The sequence below is a fragment of the Anser cygnoides genome, chromosome 36, assembly GCF_040182565.1.
Source record: "Anser cygnoides isolate HZ-2024a breed goose chromosome 36, Taihu_goose_T2T_genome, whole genome shotgun sequence".
Taxonomy (NCBI): Eukaryota; Metazoa; Chordata; class Aves; order Anseriformes; family Anatidae; genus Anser; species Anser cygnoides.
This window is the reverse complement of record NC_089908.1, coordinates 1,675,233-1,698,847: the sequence shown is the minus strand read 5'-3', so window position 1 is coordinate 1,698,847 and position 23,615 is coordinate 1,675,233. Positions and strand designations below refer to the sequence as shown.

The window sequence follows — 23,615 nt, the reverse complement described above, 5'->3', positions numbered from 1 at the left end:
AAGTAGCTTCCTCACTCAGTTATCTGAGGGCAATACAGTTTATATTGCCTACCTCATTTATGAGAAGTAACTTACTCCAGACTGTACCAGTATAAGTGTGGGATTAAAATTTTGTTATTGCAGAGTTACATTGTTTAAAGGTAAGGAATGGGGTATTGAGATATGCTTGCAGTGATAAGAAAACTTAGCAGGCGACCTTGTAAAATGCAGACAACCAGACTCCTTAGAACAATTAGGTGAAAGTCACGGTGTCAAGTCAGAGAAGTGAAGAAACATTACCACTTCAAACAGTAAAAAAGTCAAAAGAAATTTGAAATTTAACAGGCCGGCAACTGAAGGCCAGGCATTGTCTGTGAAGCATCAGATAGGTTGTGAACCTGGATTACCCACTCAGTGGGGAAACAGGGGAGGGTCCTGTCATCAAAGAGTACATAAACTGTGTTTTGGAACCAGTAGGTGCGCTCTCCTGCTTGTGGGGCGCCCGCCATTGCAATCGCGAATAAATTACTACTTCACTGAGATCCTCGCCTGAGCCTAAGTTATTGGCTACGGAGCGTTTCTCACAATTTGGGGGCTCGTCCGGGATCCAGTCACCTACCGGGGAGCCCCACCGCCGCAGCAGCAGGAAGGCATGCCCCGCTGATTTCAGGGTCCTGTGCATCGGCGGTGGCGGTTCTGCGGAGAGCTGACAGAGGGCCCGAGACTGATTAAAGAGGCAGGATCCGTGAAGTAGTGGGGAAGGGAAGAAGGTAGGCACTCCGGGTTTAAGAATTGATCCGGTAACTCTGTGCACAGACCAAGGTAAGAAATATGAAGTATTGCCTTGGGGGTCGGGTGAGACTCTGTGTGATGTGTGATTGAGACGTACTTTTGTACGAAGCGAGTGTGGAGTCCTGATCCGCGGTTCCGTAGCTCCGCGAGGGGCGCGGCCGTGTGATAAATTAGCGGGTGTTTGTTCATTGTCTTTAAAAGGAATTCAGAGAATCTGCTGAGAAGATAAGGTTTTGCAATTTACGACCTTGTTAAGGGGGAAGACTAAGCAAGTAGATAGTGGGGAGGGGGTGTTGGATAAACATCCTTGGTAAAACAAAGACTCTGTGAAATACTGTTTCCCGCTTCACTACCCTCCCCCTTGAACACGAGCACAACGCATGATCATCGAAAGAAAAACAACGACCCCCAACAACGAACTGCGCAGCTTCAGAAGGTCCAACAAGTCCTGACAAGCCGAAACTTGGATGCTATAAAACGGCGACACTGAAAAGGGAAAGTTGCGTGCTGTGGTGGAGCGGAGACTCCCCAGCCGCCCAGCGCTGTTTTGCTTGTACTTGCTTACTTAATTAATAAATTATCTTCGACCAGAAAATTGCGTGGTCTCGCTTATAGCTTATAACAAATTTGGTGCCGTGACTCGGATGAAGGTGGATTGACTGGGAATCCCTCTAGGGGAGGCGCCCCGCCGATTTCGGCGGCCCCTGGAACGGAAAGCCTCACTCGAGCCCTTCACCGACGAACTCAAAATTAGGCACAAGCAAATAAAACCGGTAACCCCAAGCAATCTTTGTGCACGAAGACCGAACGAAGACCCACGGGGTGGGTAAGTATAGGCCGGTGATCCGTTCGGTTGGGGTTGGTGATCCCGGAGTGCGTCTGTGTGAGACGTCCAATTGCGGACGAAGTGAGTGCGGACCCCTCAGTAGTGCGGTTCCCACATCCCGTGAGGGACTGGGCCACGACCAGGGGGAAGCGGCTCTGTGTGTGTGTGAAGGCACTCCGGAAGATGGGACAGAAGAAGAGTAAGCCTTCTGGTCCCATGGGTGGGGTAATGCCTAGTGCTAGGTTGCCCCCTATTCCCCCAGATAGTCCGCTGGGGTTAATGATTAAGAATTGGAGTGATTCCCCTTTTGGGCGGGGAAAGGATAAAGTAAAAATGATTCATTATTGTGTTGAAGTTTGGGGAGGTAGGCAAATTATTGGCCCATATTTGGGTCGTTTGAAGACTGGGTTTGCCAAGCCTTAAACATTCATGTAAATGCAAAGGAACCTTTTTGTTTAGAGGAGAGCGAATATGTGAGCCTTTGGATTGGCTCAGAGAATCGAGTTAATCTGTACCCTTTAAAAGAAAAAGGAGGGGCAAAATTACAAATTGTGGAGCAAAAGATAAAGTACCTGGGTCACCAGTTAAGTAAGGGGACTAAGAAGTTAGACCCGGGCAGAATCAGTGGAATATTGGTTTTAGCGTCCCCTCGAACTAAAAGGCAGGTACGGCAACTGTTAGGGTTGACCGGATACTGTAGACAATGGATAGAAGATTACAGTGGAAAGGTTAAATTTTTATATAACAAGCTGAATAAGGATGGATTACTCAAATGGACAAAAGAAGATGAGGAACGACTGAACAAGTTAAAGGAGGAACTAGTACGCCCCCCAGTGTTAAGGAGGCCGTTTTGGGTTTTTTTTGTGAACAGCGCAGCAGGCACGGCATACGGAGTGCTGGCCCAAGAATGGGCAGGGAGTAAAAAACCTGTGGCCTATTTGTCTAAATTATTGGATCCGGTTAGCCGGGGGTTGGCCAAACTGTTTGCAGGTAGTGGTAGCTGCTGCCTTGTTAGTGGAAGAAGCACAGAAGATCACTTTTGCGGGGGAAATCAAAGTAATATCTCTACACAATATATGCGGGGTACTGCAACAGAAGGCAGAGAAATGGATCACTGACGCCACATTATTAAAATATGAAGGAATTTTGATTTCCTCTCCAAAATTAACATTAGAAACAACCTCCCTACAGAACCCTGCTCAATTTCTTTATGGGGAACCAAATGACTCCTTAGGACATGATTGCCTCCGAAATATAGAAGAGCAAACGAAATTGAGACCTGATCTAGAGGAGGTGGAATTACCCATCGGTGAACAGATATATGTGGATGGTTCCTCGAGAGTAGTCGAGGGAAAGCGAAAATCAGGATACGCGTTAGTAAACGGGAAAACATTTGGGATAGTGGAATCTGGACCTTTGAGCCCTAGCTGGTCTGCCCGAGCTTGCGAGCTATATGCCATATTGCGGGCCCTAAAATTGTTGAAAAATAAAAGCGGTACAATATATACAGATTCAAAATATGCTTATGGGGTAGTACATACATTTGGTAAAATATGGGAAGAAAGGGGGCTCATCAATTCACAAGGAAAGGGTTTAATACATCAGGAATTGATTACCCAGGTTTTACAAGCTATCAGAGAGCCCAAAGAAATTGCCGTAGTACATATAAAAGGGCATCAAAAAGGCCTCACCCCTCAGGTTAGGGGTAATAATCTAGCAGATCAGGAGGCAAAAAGGGCAGCATTAATGAGTATAAGAATTATAAGAACAAGGGAAGATTGCCCAGACTGTGGGAAATACTTAATACTTATACTTAATACTTAATATATAATAATTAATATAATAATTAATAATATAATATATAAATAATATATAATAATGCTTAATTTAATACTTAATACTTAATACTGTGGGAAAGACTTAAAGGAATTTCCATGTTATGATTGCTGGAGTGAATGGGGAGTTGATGGGATTGAATGCAATTGTTCTGAGGAAGAAAGCCCGCCTTATAAAAAACTGCTACAAGTGCGGGCCGGCTAACTCCCTGTGGTCGAATGGACCCATTCCCCTCCCCTTACTCTGTTTCACTATTACAGAAGAAGACAAGATGACACAAATGGGGGTTCGAAAAAAAAAAAAAAACGATAAAGGGAAATGGGTACTGCCCGATGGACGGGAAGTGTTACCAAAATCAGTAGCTATGAGGGTGCTACGGAGATTTCATGAACAGATGCACTGGGGAACCCAGGCATTGGTGGATCAATTTGCCACAAATTATATGTGTATAGGGATTTATAATATAGCAAAGAGGATCATAAATAATTGTATAACTTGTCGGAGGGTAAATGCTCAACATATGAGAAAAAGGGTCCCGGGAGGACGAGAATTGGCACATCGACCTTTTGGAAAGATTCAATTAGATTTTACTGAACTTCCAACCTTATCTTCTCAGCAACCTTATCTTCTTATCTTCTCAACTAACTGGTTAGTTATTGTAGACCACCTCACAAACTTTGTTGAAGCATTCCCTACGGCAAGGGCCACAGCTCAAACCGTGGTAAAGATATTATTAGAAAGCATCATACCCAGATACGGGATAATAGAAGCAACTGACTCTGATCAAGGCCCACACTTTGTGTCAAAGGTATCCCGAGACACGATGAAGGCTCTGGGAATTAAATGGGAATATCACACTCCCTGGCATCCTCAGAGTTCGGGAAAGGTAGAACGAATGAATGGTGAAATTAAAAAGCAACTAACAAAGCTTATGATAGAGACAAAAACCTCCTGGGTGAAATGTTTACCGCTTGCACTATTGAATATCCGGACATAGCCCCGAGCCGATGTCGGAATCTCACCTTTTGAAAGGCTGTATGGTATGCCTTATGATTTAGAGATGCCATCTGATCACCCCCAGGTACAGGATATCCAATTAAAACCTTATTTAATACAGCTTATGAACCGACGGAGGGAGTTGCAAGCGAAAGGCTTGGTGGCTAGATATAGCAATCCATAGGATACAACCTGGAGATAGGGTTCTAATTAAGACATGGAAAGAAACGTCTTTAACACCACGGTGGGAAGGCCCCTATGTTGTTTTACTTACCACAGAGACAGCTATCCGGACGGCTGAGAAGGGGTGGACGCATGCCAGTCGCGTGAAAGGACCGATCCAGAAAAGCAAATGGGAAGCGGTCACAGGCCCTGATGACTTAAAGCTTACGTTGAAACGAACTCGATAAGTATGGTTTAACTGTCTATGTATCGTAAAAAAAGGAGGAGAGGGGACCCTGTTTGATCAGAAAAAGGTCGCGGTTACCTGAGAAACTCCCCTGAAGAACACTGCTGCTGCCGAGAAGAACCTGCACCTTGTAGTTCGCTGCAACCGAACTGACAAGCGAGGCAGAGAGTGAAACGGTGGGGAATTACGTGGCCAGGTAAAGAACTCTGGAAAATGGGCCCTAGCCATTTTTTTATTTTTTTTTTTGCGATACATAGTAATGGGTACGATTGTTTACACTGTTCCTGGGTCTGTGCACCCTCACAAACCTTTTAAATGGAGCCTGATTAGATGGGAAGATCACCATGTTGTTCAGCAGATAACTACTGCTGGGGGACTGATAGGGGAGGCATCATCTATATAAAGAAGGAAGAGACAAAGAGTCCCCAACGGATGGGACCAAATCAGAAACTGTCGGGGAGTGTTTTGAGGATTCAGCCTACACAAGCTTTTAGAATGCTAACTCCTTGTTGTGGTTTAACCCGGCTGGCAGCTAAACACCACACAGCCGTTCGCTCACCCTCCCCCCTCCCTCTCTGGGATGGGGGAGAGAAACGGGAAAGTGAAGCCGGTGAGTTGAGATAAAGACAGTTTATTAAGACAGGAAAATAATAATAACAATAATAATAATAATAGTGATAATGATAATGATAATAGTATTAATAATAATGTGTATGAAACAAGTGATGCACAATGCAATTGCTCACCACCCGCTGACCGATGCCCAGCCTATCCCCGAGCAGCCGGCCCCCCACCCCGGCCAGCCACCCCTATATATTGTTTAGCATGACGTCAGATGGTATGGAATACCCCTTTGGCCAGTTTGGGTCAGCTGTCCTGGGTCTGTCCCCTCCCAGCTCCTGCTGCACCCCCAGCCTGCTCGCTGGCAGGACAGAGCGAGAAGCTGAAAAGTCCTTGGCCTGGTGTAAGCACTGCTCTGCAACAATTAAAACATCAGCATGTTATCAGCGCTCTTCTCATCCTAATCCAAAACATAGCACCCTACCAGCTACTAGGAGGAAAATTAACTCTGTCCTAACTGGAACCAGGACACTCCTAATAGCCCTAAACCACTGGAGGTTGCTAATAAATCAGTAAACCCGGAGTACGGGATTAGAAATGAAGGGGTGACCGGGAATAACACATGGAGAATCATGAATGCTAGTTATCAGTTGTTGAATCAAACAAATCCAGACGTGCCTAGACCTTGCTGGTTATGTCTTGATATAAGGCCCTCATATTACGACACCATTGCGGGATCTGGGAGAAACCACCCGTTCAAACGAAACCGATCCCCCACAATGCAATTGGGGAAGGGATGTAGGAATAACGTTAACGGAAGTAACTGGGAATGGCAGGTGCGTAGGCACGGTCCCTGGTGAGAAGTTCCATCTATGCAATATTACAGAAAATGTTACACAATTAGACAAAGAAAAATGGTTAATACCAGCAGATAACACCAGATGGGTATGTTCGTCTCTGGGGGTAACTCCATGCTTATCTTTGAAATTGTTCAACTCGTCTCATGATTTCTGTGTACAGGTAGTAATTATACCTAGGATTCTTTACCATTCTGAGGAGTATATGTACATCCAACATGCTATGGCAAAAAACCACTTAAGGAAGAGAGAGCCTATTACGGCTGTTACTTTAGCCACTCTGATGATTCTGGGGGCTGCAGGAGCCGGAACTGGAATTACCTCTCTGGTAAAACAAAGCCAAGAATTTACCTCTCTACGCATTGCTGTAGATGAGGATTTGGCCCATATCGAGCAATCTATATCAGCTTTCGAGAAATCTGTGCGATCCTTATCTGAAGTAGTACTACAAAATCATAGGGGATTAGATCTGATTTTTCTACAACAAGGAGGATTGTGTGCAGCCCTACGAGAGGAGTGTTGTGTATATGCTGATCATACTGGAGTGGTAAGGGACACAATGACTAAATTGAGAGAAGGGCTAGAAAAACGAAAAAGGGAGAATGAAGCCCACCAAAACTGGTACGAATCCTGGTTTAATTACTCGCCTTGGCTAACTACCTTGCTATCAACCATAGCAGGACCTTTACTGTTATTTATATTAGCATTGACTTTTGGACCATGTATATTCAATCGAGTAATCGCGATTGTAAAAAACCGATTAGAGGCAGCTCACCTTATGCTTGTGCGTGCGAAATATGAATCTCTTGAACAGGAGGAGGATGACGCAGAAACTTTAATATTCAGCAAACAAGTGCTTCAAAAATTCATCAATGAACAAAATATGTTAGAAAAAGAAAAAGGAGGGATTGTGATAAATTAGTGGGTGTTTGTTCATTGTCTTTAAAAGGAATTCAGAGAATCTGCTGAGAAGATAAGGTTTTGCAATTTACGACCTTGTTAAGGGGGAAGACTAAGCAAGTAGATAGTGGGGAGGGGGTGTTGGATAAACGTCCTTGGTAAAACAAAGACTCTGTGAAATACTGTTTGCCGCTTCACTACCCTCCCCCTTGAACACGAGCACAACGCATGATCATCGAAAGAAAAACAACGACCCCCAACAACGAACTGCGCAGCTTCAGAAGGTCCAACAAGTCCTGACAAGCCGAAACTTGGATGCTATAAAACGGCGACACTGAAAAGGGAAAGTTGCGTGCTGTGGTGGAGCGGAGACTCCCCAGCCGCCCAGCGCTATTTTGCTTGTGCCTGCTTACTTAATTAATAAATTATCTTCGACCAGAAAATTGCGTGGTCTCGCTTATAACAGCCGGAGACAGACGAAGTGTGAGATAAGGGAGAGAAAGGAAGAGTCTCGGGAAATTTGGTGTATGGTAAGCCCTTGCACAGGGAAGTGCTTGGCAGTACACCAGGGAAATTTGGTGTGCGGTAGTCCTTGCACGGGGAAGTGCTTGGCAGTACACCAGGGAAATTTGGTTTGCGGTAGTCCTTGCACGGGGAAGTGCTTGGTATATTTGCTGTGGTGTTTGGTCAGGTTCCCAAGTATCGGGAAGGGGGGGGGCAGGGGGGGCAGCCTGCTCCACCAGGGGCCTCTCCACAGGCCGCAGGGGGCTTCGGCTCCGGCGCCTGGAGCGCCTCCACCCCCTCCTTCTGTGCTGACTTTGGTGTCTGCGGGGAGGTTTCTCACTCCTCGCTCTCCCAGCTGCTGTTGAGCAGCAGGTTTTTGTTTGTTTGTTTGTTTTCATGGATGTGCTCTCACAGAGGCACGGACTGTGTTGCTCATGGCTTGGCTCTGGGCAGCGGTGGGCCCCTCTGGGGCCGGATGAAATTGTCCCTTATCTGCCACGGGGAGGTTTCTGGATTCTCCTCGTGGGGGGCTGCCACTGCAGCCCCCCTCCCCCCCAAACCTTGCCATCAAACCCAATACACTGGGGCAGCTAGGTCATTACTGGCCTGTAAAGTATCAGGGATTAAATTAACTAATGAAACCCTAAATGTGATGGGGGTAGAAGGGGCTGGGATAACAGTGCCACCTTTGGGGGATACCAAGCTGAGACTAGGGGATAAAATGATCTCTGGGCAATTATTGTATGTACCCAAGGCAGGGACTAACTTGTTGGGAAGGGATTTGATGATGAAATTGGGCATTCAAATAGTAAATTGTTAGACTGGAATAACAGTGGTATTAATGGAGTGCTCTCAGGCCCTGAGAGCAAAGATATATTTGCCTTTGAGTGGAAAGACTCTGAAATGGGGCGGAAGCAACAATACAGATGGACAGTTTTACCTCAGGGGTTTACAGGGCCACCGATTTATTTGGGCAAGTTCTAGAACAGATTTTGGAGCAATTCCAACCCCCCGAGGACGTGTTACTGTTACAATATGTGGATGATCTTTTATTGTCAGGACAGGAGAAAACAGTTGTGAAGGAAGCCACTAACAAGCTATTCAACTTTCTGGGAAAGCAGGGCTTGGGAGTGTTGAAAAATAAATTACAATACGTAGAAAGAGAAGTCGGGTATTTAAGGCATCTAATGTCTGAGGGAAAACGGAGAATAAATCCAGAGAGGATTCAGGGAATTGTTGAAAACTAAGAAAGAACTAAAAAGTTTTTAAGAGAGATTTCTTTAAGGAATCGGGAGCCACGAAGCCTGAGGGGAAATGGATACTCCCTGATGGGAGAGAAATGCTGAATAAAGCACCAATGAGGCAAATATGATGTTTTACATCAAGAGAGTCATTGGGAGGTGCAAGCAATGTGTGATGTTGTGCTAAGACAGTATGTCTGTGTAGGAATATACACTTTAGTGAAGCAAATATGCAGAGGATGTACCATATGTCAAAAGGCAAATAAAAAGGTCATTTGTAACTCGCCTAGAGGGGGACGGGAGCCAGGGATTCGACCTTTCCCAAGTATACAGGTAGACTTTACTGAGTTACCTAAAGGAGGGAGATTTAAGTACTTGTTCGTCCTAATTGACCACATGACTGGATGGGTGTAAGCTTTCCCCTCGGTATCTGCCACTGCAAACACGGTGGCTAAGGTATCACTGGAGCAAACAGTCCCTAGATATGGGATAGCTGAAAACATTGATTCAGACCAAGGAAGTCATTTCCCTTCACAAGTACTGCAAGGGTTAATGCAGGCCTTAGAGACTGAGTGGGATTTTTACACCCCCTGGCACCCCTCCTCTTCTGGGGAGGTGGAGTGAATGAACCAGACATTAAAGAAGCAATTAACTAAATTAGTGTTAGAAACCCAACTTCCTTGGGTAAAACGCTTACCTTTAGCACTCCTACAGGTTCAGACAGCACCAAGAAAGGATATGGGAATTTCACCATAGGAGATGCTGTTCAGATTGCCCTATCTGGGCAGAAGGGATGAGATACCACAATTCGAAACAAGAGAGTTTTCTTAAGAACTGTATTCTGGGGTTGTCCTCTTTGTCATCTCTCAGGACCCGTGGGAAATTGGGTCCTGATTCAGACCTGGAAAGGATCAACTGCAGCCTGAATGGGAAGGACACTTCCAAGTACTACTAACCACTGAAACAGCCATAGGAACTGCGGAAAAAGGTTGGACTCACTATACTCGAGTGAAGGCATCCGTCGACCCTAGTACCTGGGAAGCTGTTCCTACAGAAGACTTGTTGGAAGCTGAAATTGAAGAGAAAAAAATCTCATAGTTGACTCTGAGCGGGATAAGAGCTTGCAATTGTAAACTAACCTTTTATTTTCACAGGTAACTAATGAGTGTGACTTGTGATTGAGAGAAAGGACAGACCTATCGTGAATTGAAGTGCTCCCAAGGGGGGTTTGTTGTAGTAGTAGTGTACATCTTATTCTTTGTATTGATAATTATTTGGAAACCTGAGGTTTAAAAATAACGACAGGGAAAAATCGACTATTAATTTTGTTTCTAGTGTTTGTAGGCCTCAGAGAAAGCCTTGGTCAATCGGCAACTTGGAAAAGGCATGACCAGATAATAGTAAGACGGGATACCCCGTAAAAATATGGGTGAATGTGACAGAGGGTTATGTACCACAATCTGTCATGGTTGATGCTTGTGAGGTGTTATTGGCTACGGAGTGTTTCTCACATAAGGAATAACGAAAGGAAAATCCAAAGGGATCATTTTTAAAGTGATAATTGATATCCCCTCTTCAGCAGGCTGCTGCAAGGACATACTAAGTTTCCCACACACTGATCTTAGCTAACTGAACACCGGGTTAGCGCGATGTTATCAGTTCACTCCAGGGACATGAACAGCAGCATGTACAAGTCCCCCAGAACCAAAGATGTGTATCTCTAGCATCCAGGGATTTTCACAGTCATATCAGGCTGGGGCCACATAAAGCCTTGGATGTGCCCTGGATGCAAAAATACCCACATAAGCACTAAGTATTTTTCTTTTGTTGCCAACCCTGTAGTAAGATCCAAGAGGAGGCCAAGGACCTGGCATTAGTTTTGAAATGCAGGAGGAAAAACAATTCCTCTGCCACATGCAACACCTTATTTTTAAGCTACAGCAATCTATCATGAAACTGCGCTATTCACAGAGATAGTCACACTTTAGATTCAAGTAGCATTCCAGTTTAAATCTTAAAAATCTTAAAAATCTTTTAAATCTCACTAGCTCTTCCTAATGCACCGTGAGCAAACACTTAGCAAGAGACCATTCCCTGAGCCTGCAACATCAGCAAACAGCGTTGTGGAGCGCTGAACGCAGGAATGCTGGCACAGGCTGCCAGCCACATTTCGTCACCTCCTTTCTAAAGGGGGCTTAATTAAACCAGTGTCTTCTGAGTAATGAGATTTGATAAGCTATTCAGGCTTGGTCAAAGCTGTTACAGTAGACAGTAAGGGCTTGCTCACCTTTAGGGCTGATCTTTTGGAGATTTGAAGGGTTTGCTCCCAAAGCCATCCTCCAAACCAGCTAAGGACTTTTGCCTGCAGCCCTTGGATTTCCAGACACCAGAACAAGATGCTAAAGGGCATTTGTGGTTTGACGCTTCACTGTGCATTTTAAACTGACAGAAAGCCTACTCTACTGTAGGTAGAGTTTTTCAGCACCCTTCCTGGGCTAGTGAAACAAGTTGGTTCCATATTTCTAGGTCTTCTTACAGCCACCTCCAAGCTTTCTTCTATAATCATAGACCTCCTTAGCCCCATCCCCTAATTCTTGGTTCTGGCTAACCCTTTGGAAAGGGGATCAGGGCTACAGGTGCCTGAAAGTTCTAAGTAATTTTAACATCAACAGCCTAGTATGAACATACAGAGAGGACAGGAAAAGCCCACCTTTTACTTAATTACCCTGAGACAACAGTCTTAAAGCCATGCAGCCAGAGAGAGACAGTGTAGTAGAGCCCAGAGACTGAGGGACAGAAGGGGAAATAAGAGAGAAAAAGATGCAGAAGCAAAGAAGTGCCAACACAAAACTGATGACAAAAGCAACCAGCACAAAGAGATGGTGCCGAGCTGAACAGACTTGAAGGGACAGCACTGAGATGCTTTGAAGAACAAGATGAAAGAAAAGGCACAGTTGGCCCTGGAACATTTGGAGGTGATGATACCAAGAGGCTCCATGCATCACGTCAGTCCCAGACCTGGTATTAAGAGCCAATAAACACAAGCTCAGCCTCTGAAGTTACGTGCACCTGAACCATCTTCACAACTGCTCTGAGGTATTGATATTACCCAAGTTAGGCCAATCCACCCGCTACCATTTGCCATATCTGACCACAATCAGGACACGGTCAGTTTTTGAAGAAGAAAAACTACAAAAAGACAAAACAAAAAATCAAAAAGATCACTTTTATTCTGCATAGATCACATTGATGAGCTCAGCAGTGATTTTACACTGAGAAAGCAAAAAGTAGTTTGATTCAAGTGACTGGCATATCGATGTTACGTAAGACACCGGTTTTAGACAACATTTTAAAAGTTGTACTGCACCTACTAATTTCAGCATAAGGGAAAGGCTAGGACCAACGTCAGAACTCTCTATACAGCTGTCCACAGCACATACAGATGGAGGCAGTGCCTGTTGCCAGGACAAAACAAGATCTGGGTATCAGAGTAAAACCTGACCCCAGAAGTTCAGCACAGCACACAACAGGTCCAGTTTTCAAGCATTACAATCTCCAAAGAGATGACATCACCCCCAAATCCACAGCACATGCTTTTGCTTTGCCCCCTAACAACTCTGCAACCAACGATCCCAGCAAGCTGCAGAGAGGTGCTCCCCTTTTATGAAGTACAAGGGCATCAAGCTGGTAGTGACAGCTCTTTGGATAGTCACTGTAAAACTGGATTTGACATATTGCAACCACATCCTCTACAGTTAAATAAAAAAAAAAGCATCACTTTCACTAGTCTTAATGGAACGAAAATGTGAATTACTCGGGTCCTGCACCTGGGACGGGGCAACCCTGGCTATACATACAGACTGGGCGACGAGACGCTGGAGAGCAGCCCCGCAGAGAGGGATCTGGGGGTTGTGGTTGACAGCAAGCTGAATATGAGCCAGCAGTGTGCCCTGGCAGCCAGGAGGACCAACCGTATCCTGGGGTACATCAAGCACGGCATCGCTAGTCAGTCGAGGGAAGTGACTGTCCCGCTCTCCTCTGCGCTGGTGCGGCCTCACCTCGAGTACTGTGTGCAGTTCTGGGCACCACAGTACAAAAAGGACGTTAAACTGTTGGAGAGTGTCCAGAGGAGGGCGACGAAGATGGTGAAGGGCCTAGAGGGGAAGACGTATGAGGAGCGGTTGAGGTCACTGGGCCTGTTCAGCCTGGAGAAGAGGAGGCTGAGGGGAGACCTCATCGCAGTCTACAGCTTCCTCGCGAGGGGGAGTGGAGAGGCAGGTGACCTATTCTCCGTTATCACCAGTGACAGGACCTGCGGGAACGGGGTTAAGCTGAGGCAGGGGAAGTTTAGGCTGGACATCAGGACGAGGTTCTTCACCGAGAGGGTGGTCGCACACTGGAACAGGCTCCCCAGGGAAGTAGTCACTGCACCAAGCCTGTCTGAATTTAAGAAGCGATGGGACTGTGCACTTAGTCACATGGTCTAAACTTTTGGGTAGACCTGTGCGGTGCCAGGAGTTGGACTCGATGATCCTTATGGGTCCCTTCCAACTCGGGATATTCTATGATTACTCCAAGTGCTACTTGAAGACAGGAGATCAGGTACATTATGGTTCTTGTTCTATTTTAAGATCATGAGCACAAACCAGACCCTCCTTGAAGCAAATGCAAACTCCATCCTGGTGTTTGATTTTCAATGGCCACTAGTTAAAACAAAGCTAATGACTCATCTTCATCTTGTTGGATACAAGTGGCCATCCTGCAGCTAACGAAAGGCAGAGCAGGGATTGCAACGACTGCAGTAGGAGGTGTAGGGAGGCAGGGATGAGACAGCTATGCTGTGTACACACCCCACATTTCAACAACCAAGCACTCTGAAGAGAGACCTACGTTTTGAAAGACAGCCCATAACATCAAATTAATTTCGTTTGCTATTTTCAGTGCAGTGATTGAGGGGCAGAGGGACAGGAACCAATAGGGTAGTGCTTTCAAAAAACATTTCCCATTAATGGGAAGGACAGGGAGAAAAGAGCCCCCAAGGAGCAGGGCTATCTGCACATTGCATCACTGAATTACCAGACAAGGCTCTTTAGCGATGGCAGTAACATCCATTAAGGGGCTCCACATACAGCTGTGGAACGATATCTTCCTAGCAGGGACAGACATTAGGAGAAATTGATTCTTCAAGCTGTGCACTTGTTTAATGTGACAGAGCGTGCAATTAGACCTTCTGCTTCAGCATGCAATCAATGGGAAGTTAAAGTGGAAGACAATTGTGTGATTTCCACACACTGCAGCTCCCATTTGTTGCCCCATATGGATTCGTTGCATTAATGTCAGACAGCTGTAGTTACATGGCTCTCCTCATGGAGTGCCCCACTTGGCTCGTTAAACACACCCCACTCAATAGAAGTGCATACTGTTTGAACCGGTTAAGGATTTAATGCTCTTACCTGATAACAGACAGTCCTACTCCTCTGTTAACATCCTGATCTTTCTTGGCCATAAAGCAACCTGCCCTAAATTTCACCTAGAAATAAGGGAAAACCCTGCAACGGCTGAGGAGATGCAGTACACTGATGCACTAGTTTTTACTATCACTGAATTGCTTATCAGTCACACAAGTTTCCAGCCAAGTTGAGGCTTATAAACCCCACAAGTCTCTAAAATTGCAGGTTTCATGAGCAAGAGCATAAGAAAACTGAAAATCCCTTGTGTACAAGCCCTGTGGTGGAAGCAGATCAGCACAAGCTTTTCCTTTGGCCAGAGTGTCTTGCCAAAGAAGCGTATGGGAAATGCACCAATTCTAAGTTCATATTTAACTACACAAACAAGGAGGTGACCTTTTTAAAATGGACTCTTTCCCAAAGAGTCTGCCACAAGAGAAAGCCATCTGCAAACAACAGGCGGGCCTGACTACCAACCCGGGCAGTAAGGGGACAGTTCAGGTTCTATCTAGGCCGAGAGCAGATGTGAATTTCTGAGCACAGCTCCTACTTCTGACTTGAAGATCAGCTAAACAGTAAAGCATAGAAAAAAAGGGGTTATTTTTGTTATTGTTGGTTCTTTAGAAGGTCAGCTTCACTAACCTGGAGAGGCTGCAATATCACCAGGAAAAAGGCAGTAAACTAGAAATAGCAGGGCCATCTTCCGCTCCTCAAGACACAACAGAACCAAGGCTAACATTTGCAGGTATGTGCCTGCAGCCCAGAAAGCCAACCATGTCCCGGACTGCACCAGAAGCAGCGTGGCCAGCAGGGGAGGGAAGGGATTGCCCCCCTCTGCTCTGCTCTCGTGAGACCCCACCTGGAGTCACCCAGCTCTGGAGCCCCAGCACAATGAAACAGAGCTGTTGGAGCAAATACAAAGGAGGCCATGAGGATGCTCAGAGGGCTGAAGCACCTCTGCTATGGAGACAGGCTGAGGGAGAGCTGGAGGTGTTCAGCCTGGAGAAGAGAGGGCTCCAGGGAGACCTTATAGCAGCCTGCCAGTACCTAAAGGGGGCTACAGGACAGCTGGGGAGGGACTCTGTCAGGGGGTGGAGTGATAGGACACAGGGGAACGTCTTTAAACTAAAAGAGGGGAGATTTAGATTAGATATTAGGAAGACGTTCTTCACTCAGAGGGTGGTGAGGCCCTGGCCCAGGCTGCCCAGAGAAGCTGTGGCTGCCCCATCCCTGGCAGTGCTCAAGGCCAGGCTGGATGGGGCTTTGGGCAGCCTGGGCTGGTGGGAGGTGTCCCTGCCCATGGCAGGGGGGTAGGACTGGGTGAGCTTTAGGGTCCCTTCCAACCCAAACCATCCTGGGATTCTATGATGTATCTCAAGTTTTGGACAGCAACTACCTACCACTTTTGAGAGCCTGAAAGCTAATTAATTTAGAAATTTCAGGTTAGTTAGCACAAGACTTGATACCACTTACGAACAAACAAAATCCTTAACAGTAATCTCAGTACTAGCTAGAGCAAAGTACAGGTATTAACTTTTGTAGCTAACTCACTTCAGAAGAAAGCAAATATTTTGATATAATCAGTCCAAGTTGAGAAGAGTAACTAGAAAGCAAGCTACCAGCTTCAACAAAATGCCTCACTTTTTCTGTTCCTTTGGTAAAGATGCATGGAAAAAAAATCTGGAGCATCCTGCGTGTTTAAAATGTACGTCTGGAACCCAGAGCAACTTAAGCTAATTAAAATACTGCTGTCCTTGTAGCAATGAGATTTCAATATGCAACAAGCCAACTATGAAGTACTTGAGTATTATTAATACTGCAGACTCTTCCCAGTTATGAAGAGAGCTAGACAAACATTGCCAACATGCTGCCACCACCACAGAGCAAAGCAGCTTTTATCATTAAACAGAAGTCCATTTTTAATCAAAAAAGTGCAGTTTCAAGCTTTCTTCTTATGCTCTTTGATCAAGAGAGGTATAAAGTAGTTGGTCTTATATCAACTAAAAAGAGTTCAACACTGTGGACAATACCAGGACCTACTCTCAACACTGACACAAGAATTCTGCCCAATTATTTCACTGCAGAAGTAATTTGTGTTCTTTTGATCAACATAAACTAGGACTTAATACATTTTTACCACTACAGCAATTAAATGACTACTTAAAAATCTATTCCAAAGCAAGCTATATAACTGTTACCTTTTCCTTGTTAAACCATTTTCCTTCTGAGCTTTAATTTATTGCTAGTTATGGTCCTGGTTAATTTGGTGAAACATGAATTCTTATGGAATTACTTAAAGCAGATAAAAAAATCCAGCAAGAAATCAAGTTGGACAAAAGCTTTAAAACCAAAACCTGCAATCTGCTAGCAGGTCAAACAGCAGTTGCCATTTCATATATTCAAACAGAACCAAGATACACATGTATTGTGCTATACAAGAATAATGGGAACACTGTTAGGCTACTAGAGAGTTATCAATTTTAATCCTTACGCTCGAGTCACATGCACTACCCACCTGCACCACACACTTCGCTTTCTGTCAGTACCATACTGAGTTTTGTTGGGAAGATGCTGTCTGTTAAATGAACCATCCCCACCTACGAATGACTCTGCCTGCCCCCTTGCTAAAACCTTGAATTTGGTGTGGGAGTTGCTGCTTCAAATCCTGATTGCACCCTCAGCCTGAGCAGTTTCAACACACGTCAGGCCACCAGAAGCCTTCTCCCACTCCCTATAGGATCTCTCCCATGATATGTGTAACACTGATGAACGTTCCCATCCACCTGACACCCCTCACTTCTCTCAGCTAGAAGTGTCACATCCTGAGGACACAAATTCCCTGTAATTTAGAAGCCACCATTCAAAGATGCCACCAAGTTCTGTGCTGTCTGTTTTTGAACAAACACCTGTACTCACCACTGGGACACAAGTTTCTCTTTCACCAAACATGCAATTGAAAATGCACAAGTGCAGAAGTTCAGTAATAGGAAACTTTCAGAAGCACCTAAGATCTTGTCACGGGGTACCTGGAAGAGCATGCTTACCAAAACACTCTTCTGCAAGTGACTGCACAGAACTGACATCATCCCAAACCTGCCTGATTTTCAAAACACACCTTATTAGACACCAGCAAGCTAAGCTTACGAGAGAAATGTGAACTCCATCTTCAGTGCTACAGATGTGACATTCTTTACACAGTGACTTGACTTTTTTGGGTTTTCGTCACTTCTTCTACCAAATCAGCATGTCACTGGCACAGCTTCAGCTCTCAGCTCATTTTCTCGTTAGCCCATAGGTACCTGTCTTCATATCCATATTCATATCCTTCATGTCCAAATAGGGCTGAATGACAGTTTAAAAAAATGGTCCAGAAGGGAAATATCATCAGTAGTCAACACTGAATTAAGTTCTGCTCCAAAGAGTCATCTTTTAAAGAAGTTCCACTAGTTTCAACAAAAAATGGAATAGGTGCATAACTGAGCATACCAAACAGGAAATAATTTTGAAGTGAGCACTTACACCTTAATTGTTTCTTGAAAAAACTTGTTAACTTCAGGGAAGACTGAAATTTATAGCAAACATTCAGTCTTGCTCTTTAAAAACCCACAGGGACAGAAGTATTGTCACCTGATATCAAGAATAAACACTCTTGACATATGAAAACAGCAACAGACACCAGAACAGGCTCAGCAAAGTGGTGGTGCCCACACTTCTGGAACTGAATTAACTGGGAACAGACCACAGGAAGTTGTCTTTCGCGAGCTTGTCTAGCATAGAGAAGTAGAAATCTAGCTTTACGCAGCCAAACTGAGCTTGCCCTCAGCGATAGCAGTTGATTTATCACAAAAATAGAATATGACAAGTCAAAGGGCTGCTTGCTGTGTATTAGAAAACTTCGTTGGCCTAAGCTCCCTGAAGGCATCGTGCTCCAGTCCTGAAACAGAAACTTCTTCCTTGCAGTCTCCTGATTTGGAGTTCCCAAACAGCAAAGGCCGCTCTATTTAGGGCTGCTTAAATGGCAATAAGGCTTAGCCTGTAGTCCAACAATGGACTACAGAGCTCAGGAAAGGAAGCCACGAGCAAGAGGCAAAGAGTGAGTACATCTGTTAAACAAGGTTCCCTCTATGTGTGCGACTGCCACAGCTGAGCTTGCTCACAGCTAAGACATAAACACATGCAAACAGCCCTCAGCCTCTGAGAAAAAGCAGAGCAACTACCTAAACCCCAGACATTTTTCAGTGATGCTCCAGTCACTAAACTCACCTTCACAAGTTGCTTCAGAAAGCCTTTCCATACCACAGGTGTAATCCCTCCCCCTCTGCTGCACAGAAGTCAGCTACATTAAGGAAAAAATACCCAGCACATCCTTAAGCATCATAAAATAACCTGTATCCACATGACACTCATCTAATATGGAAACAACTGGACTTAAGGCAAGATTTACATTCCCTCGCTTAAAAAACAACAACCTGGAAAGGTCTGCTTTCTCTCTAAGACAATAATTCAATTTGCCCTCTCAGCACTGCAGACTGACACTAGGAACAGATGAGTTTAACACTTACTGTAGGCTGGAAGCCCGCACCTCACTGTGAACACACATTCACCCTTCAGTCATAAATACACAGAACAAAATCCATAAACTCATGAGAAACTGGGAGTGACAGATGTGCAACTACAAGCCTCCCAATGATAAGAGCACATGAAGACGGAACAAGAATTTCATACTCAGGTGGAATGAGAAATGGAGAGGAACCCATAATCCCAGAAACACGCTGCTTTCAGGCGAAGCCTAAAGGGCTCTGAGGCATTCACACCACCACAAACTGAATACACTTTTTAAAAAATTTCTCATTCACAACTTTCACCCTGAGCAGAAAGCCATTTTGCCAAAACTCCCTTAAACCATCAGCACCACCTAGTTCATGCATGACACTTCAAAACAGTTTTCAAGGCACTTACCAAGGAGCAAAATTCATCCTAGTTTTGCGGGTGTAAGGAACAGGGGACAAAGATGAAACTGTATGCCCACAGTCACCCAGCTCAGCCAACAACAAAGCCAGAGCAGAACTTGTATTTCCTGATTCCCAAACCCACAGCTATTCCGAGAATATCACTGTGTTATCTCTGTTTGGTCCAATACCTCTGATCCACAATTTTCTGTATCAAATTTCTCCTATTCAGTTTTCCACTTTACTACAAAAGCCTTAAGGATATTCTTCTGGATTGTTATCATGAAACAGGATTTAGCCCAAACTTTGTTGAAGTTACTATTTCCAACACATTTAAGTTTGCAGTTTGGTTACACATGATCTCCAGTATTCCTCAGTGGTATAAACTTTTTTCCAGCCTATTAGACATTTCTTCAGAAGCACTGCTAATGAGCACAAACCCTGAAACACTTAAAGCAAGGAATAACTAAACAGAAACAGCTCATTTGACATGCCAAAGGAGTCTTCAGACATGCATTAGCTTTGTTTCCTCAGGACATTTTGACAGATTTGAATCAGCTCCAGCAATCTAGCTTCACTTCTACATAACTAGATTGGAGTAGGTTGCTGGATGAGATTGCCACAGGACCATCCAACAAAAGTGCCCACAGCTTTTCTTCTCCAAACAGACTAACAGATCAGCAACAATACGGGACTGCTAACAACACCTGATCTATCACATTGGACCATCATTACCACTACAAAGCAGCAAGATTTTCTTTAAAAAAAAAAAAAAGTGGAAAGACTTCGAGTAGACCATTCCTCTACTGAGATGTTAATTTCCTCCCATCATCTGAGAATCTTCCCCAGCCTCTGTTCTAACCCTTGTCTGATTCAACACAGCTTTAAAAGATAAATCTAGTGTTGCCTAATGAAAGAACAGAATCATCATGCTCACATTCCTGCGGTAACATCAAATTACAGGAGAAATGTGCCTTGAAGAAGGCCTGTAATAAAACAGATAGACAAGCTCTCTCCCAACTTGCAGGAAAAGAGAAAAGACCTTTACATTACTAGGTGCAGTCACTTTATACGGAGTACTGTGGGAATAGAAATGTTGTTTTTGCAGTGTTACATTGTATAGCAGGAAGGAATGTGGTATTGAGATATGCTTACAGTGATAAGAAAGCTCAGCAGGTGACCTCCTAAAATGCAGACAACCAGACTCCTTAGAGCAATCAGGTGAAAATCACTATGTTAAGTCAAGCCAGATAAGGGGAGAAAACATTACCATCTCAAAAACAGGCCGGCAACTGAAGGCCAGGCATTGTCTGTGAAGCATCAGATAGATTGTGAACCTGGATTACCCACTCAGTGGGGAAACAGGGGAGGGTCCTGTCATCAAAGAGTACATAAACTGTGTTTTGGAACCAGTAGGTGCGCTCCTGCTTGTGGGACGCCCGCCATTGCAATCGCGAATAAATTACTACTTCACTGAGATCCTCGCCTGAGCCTAAGTTACTGACTACGGAGCGTTTCTCACAATTTGGGGGCTCGTCCGGGATCCAGTCACCTACCGGGGAGCCCCACCGCCGCAGCAGCAGGAAGGCATGCCCCGCTGATTTCAGGGTCCTGTGCATCGACGGTGGCGGTTCTGCGGTGAGCTGACAGAGGGCCCGAGACTGATTAAAGAGGCAGGATCCGTGAAGTAGTGGGGAAGGGAAGAAGGTAGGCACTCCGGGTTTAAGAATTGATCCGGTAACTCTGTGCACAGACCAAGGTAAGAAATATGAAGTATTGCCTTGGGGGTCGGGTGAGACTCTGTGTGATGTGTGATTGAGACGTACTTTTGTACGAAGCGAGTGTGGAGTCCTGATCCGCGGTTCCGTAGCTCCGCGAGGGGCGCGGCCGGAGACGGACGAAGCGTGAGATAAGGGAGAGAAAGGAAGAGTCTCGGGAAATTTGGTGTGCGGTAAGCCCTTGCACGGGGAGGTGCTTGGGAGTACACCAGGGAAATTTGGTGTGCGGTAAGCCCTTGCACGGGGAGGTGCTTGGGAGTACACCAGGGAAATTTGGTGTACAGTAATCCTTGCACGGGGAAGTGCTTGGCAGTACAGCCCCATTTTCCAGAATAGGAAAAATGGGAAATATGAGTTCCAGGGGACAGGGAGATATCCCTGGGGGAGTGCCTACCGACAGTTCTTCCTGAAGAATGATAAGAAATTGGAAAAATAATCTCAAAATTGGAGGAGATGGTAAAAAAAAAATAAATATGGCTAAATATTGTGTATTAGTCTGGACAAAAGAACCAATTAAGGAAACAGCAGTATTTTGGCCAAAATACGGGCCTGATGAAAATTCAGGCTTGAAATTTATGTGTAAACAATAAGATTCCTTTTTTTTTGGAGGAGGAGCCAAGTTATGCTCCCTATAATCCTAATATTGCACCGGTGGCAGCAGCAGTCGCTCCAGGAAAGGAGACAGGGACTGCAATTAACACTGTCCCTAGAGAAGAGCGTACTCTAGGCTCTGGCAAGAATTAGAACAAGGTAGAAGAGGTACTGAGAATTTTGCCTTCCCTGATACTAACAGTACTAACACTAACTGTGTGTCCTCTTAAGTGAACTTCCCCCCCTCCTTACCAGAAGAGAGGTTAGGAGTTTCCTAGGACCTAGCTTATACTCTTGGGGGGGGGAATTATGTATATAAATATGTTGTTTACAGGGAAAGAAATGGGAATGATCAGGAGGAGAGCTGCTATACAAAAATGGGAAAGAGCTCATCCTCCAGTGTTAGCGTAGCAACCACATAACCACCAAGTGATTCTATGAAGGTGCTTTATTCAGCGCTGGAAGCCGGGGCAGGTGCCCAAATCTGGCTTCAAGTCCCGTTACTTCCCAGCCATTACTTATACATTCAACATTACGTAAGGCATACATATTCATTACAGGTTGCAACATCAGCCTCGCATTCCATTCTAATTAGCTCTCCTCCCATTTGCACATGCGTGGTGCTCTCTGGTGGTCGTCCAGGTGGTCGTCCAGATGAAGTAAGGAGTCTTCCTCTCCGCTAAACTTTTCACCTTTCTCACTCGACGCATGCTCCCTCTGCTCCTTGGTTCTGCTTCAACTCATTTCAGCACTTCCAGGCCCTTATCCAAGGTCAGGTTGTATCTGTTCCCTCCCAGGGTTCCCCTTCAAAGATTCATTTGACTGTTCAGTATACTCCCTAAGTTTCCCAGTATACATAGATTATTTGATAATATACTCCCTAAACTTCCCAGTATACATAAATTAATTGATAATGTAAGTACATTTGGCAATGCTTAATTATACTGTATGACCCATCACCTAAGAGACATTAATAAAACATCCATTCGATTCTCCCCAACGCTAACATTTCCCCCCTTTGAAAATACTTCACTCATACCAAGAGCAAGTATTTTCATTACTATTAGGTTGAATCAGGTTAGTAGAGGTTAGTAAGTATAACTTGATATAGAGATTAGTAAGTATAATTTTAATGCATCTTCGTTAGTCTACTATCTTATTGATTCCTCCATGCCTGCTTGTTAACGCTAGTACTATAGCATGGGGGTGGAGTAAGTGGGATAGGGTGTTCTGGGTGATTCCCAGTAAGGACTCTCATTATTCGGCGATCCCATGCACTACTCCTAACTATTTCTCCCTTCACACACGAGAACATTACTCCCATTGCAGCGAATACAATTAGCAGCAGCACAATGCTTTGTAGGAGGGACTTGAGCCATCCTTCCAGATGAAGGCCTAGTCCCTCAAAGGTTGCTCCCAACCAATTTTGCTCAGCTTCTTGCTTTTCTTCCTCTAGCTTATGTTCCACACGAACTAGTTGGGATATGTCATTTTCCACATCTGTAGTTACATTTGGAATATGTACACAGCAACGATCAATTCTATCTTTCAAATATCCACACACCCCATGCTCTTTTAACAAAAGCATGTCCAGAGCCATTCTGTTTTGCAGGGTCTTTTTGGTTGTAGCCTGTAATTGTAAGTTTAAATCTTTGAACCCCTTCTTGGTTACCTTTGCCAACCTGTTTACCGGTAACATGTATATTCGGGTTCGGTTCAGGAGACTCATAAGGTTTTCCATACATGATTTCATAGGGACTTACTGACATCCCACTTCCTGGCTTTATTCTAATTCTTAGCAAAGCTATTGGTAAGGCCTGTGGCCACTGTATCTTAGCTTCCTGACAAATTTTGCTTAATCGTCCTTTTAAAGTTTGGTTCATCCTCTCTACCTGACCACTAGATTGAGGCCTCCATGGGGTATGTAAGTTCCAGGTAATTCCCAGTAA

The 23,615-nt window shown here is 44.8% G+C and overlaps 1 protein-coding gene and 1 long non-coding RNA gene across 4 annotated transcripts in view; one reads left to right on the top strand and one right to left on the bottom strand.

The window, feature by feature from the left end:
• LOC125181864 (ubiquitin-associated protein 1-like) overlaps positions 1-23,615 on the bottom strand; it is a 77,617-nt gene that overhangs the window by 38,427 nt on the left and 15,575 nt on the right. The window lies entirely within an intron of this gene.
• Positions 938-7,599, top strand: LOC136788420 (uncharacterized). The gene is made up of 2 exons (XR_010827214.1): positions 938-1,597; positions 4,709-7,599. It is a non-coding gene; the product is annotated as an uncharacterized lncRNA (long non-coding RNA).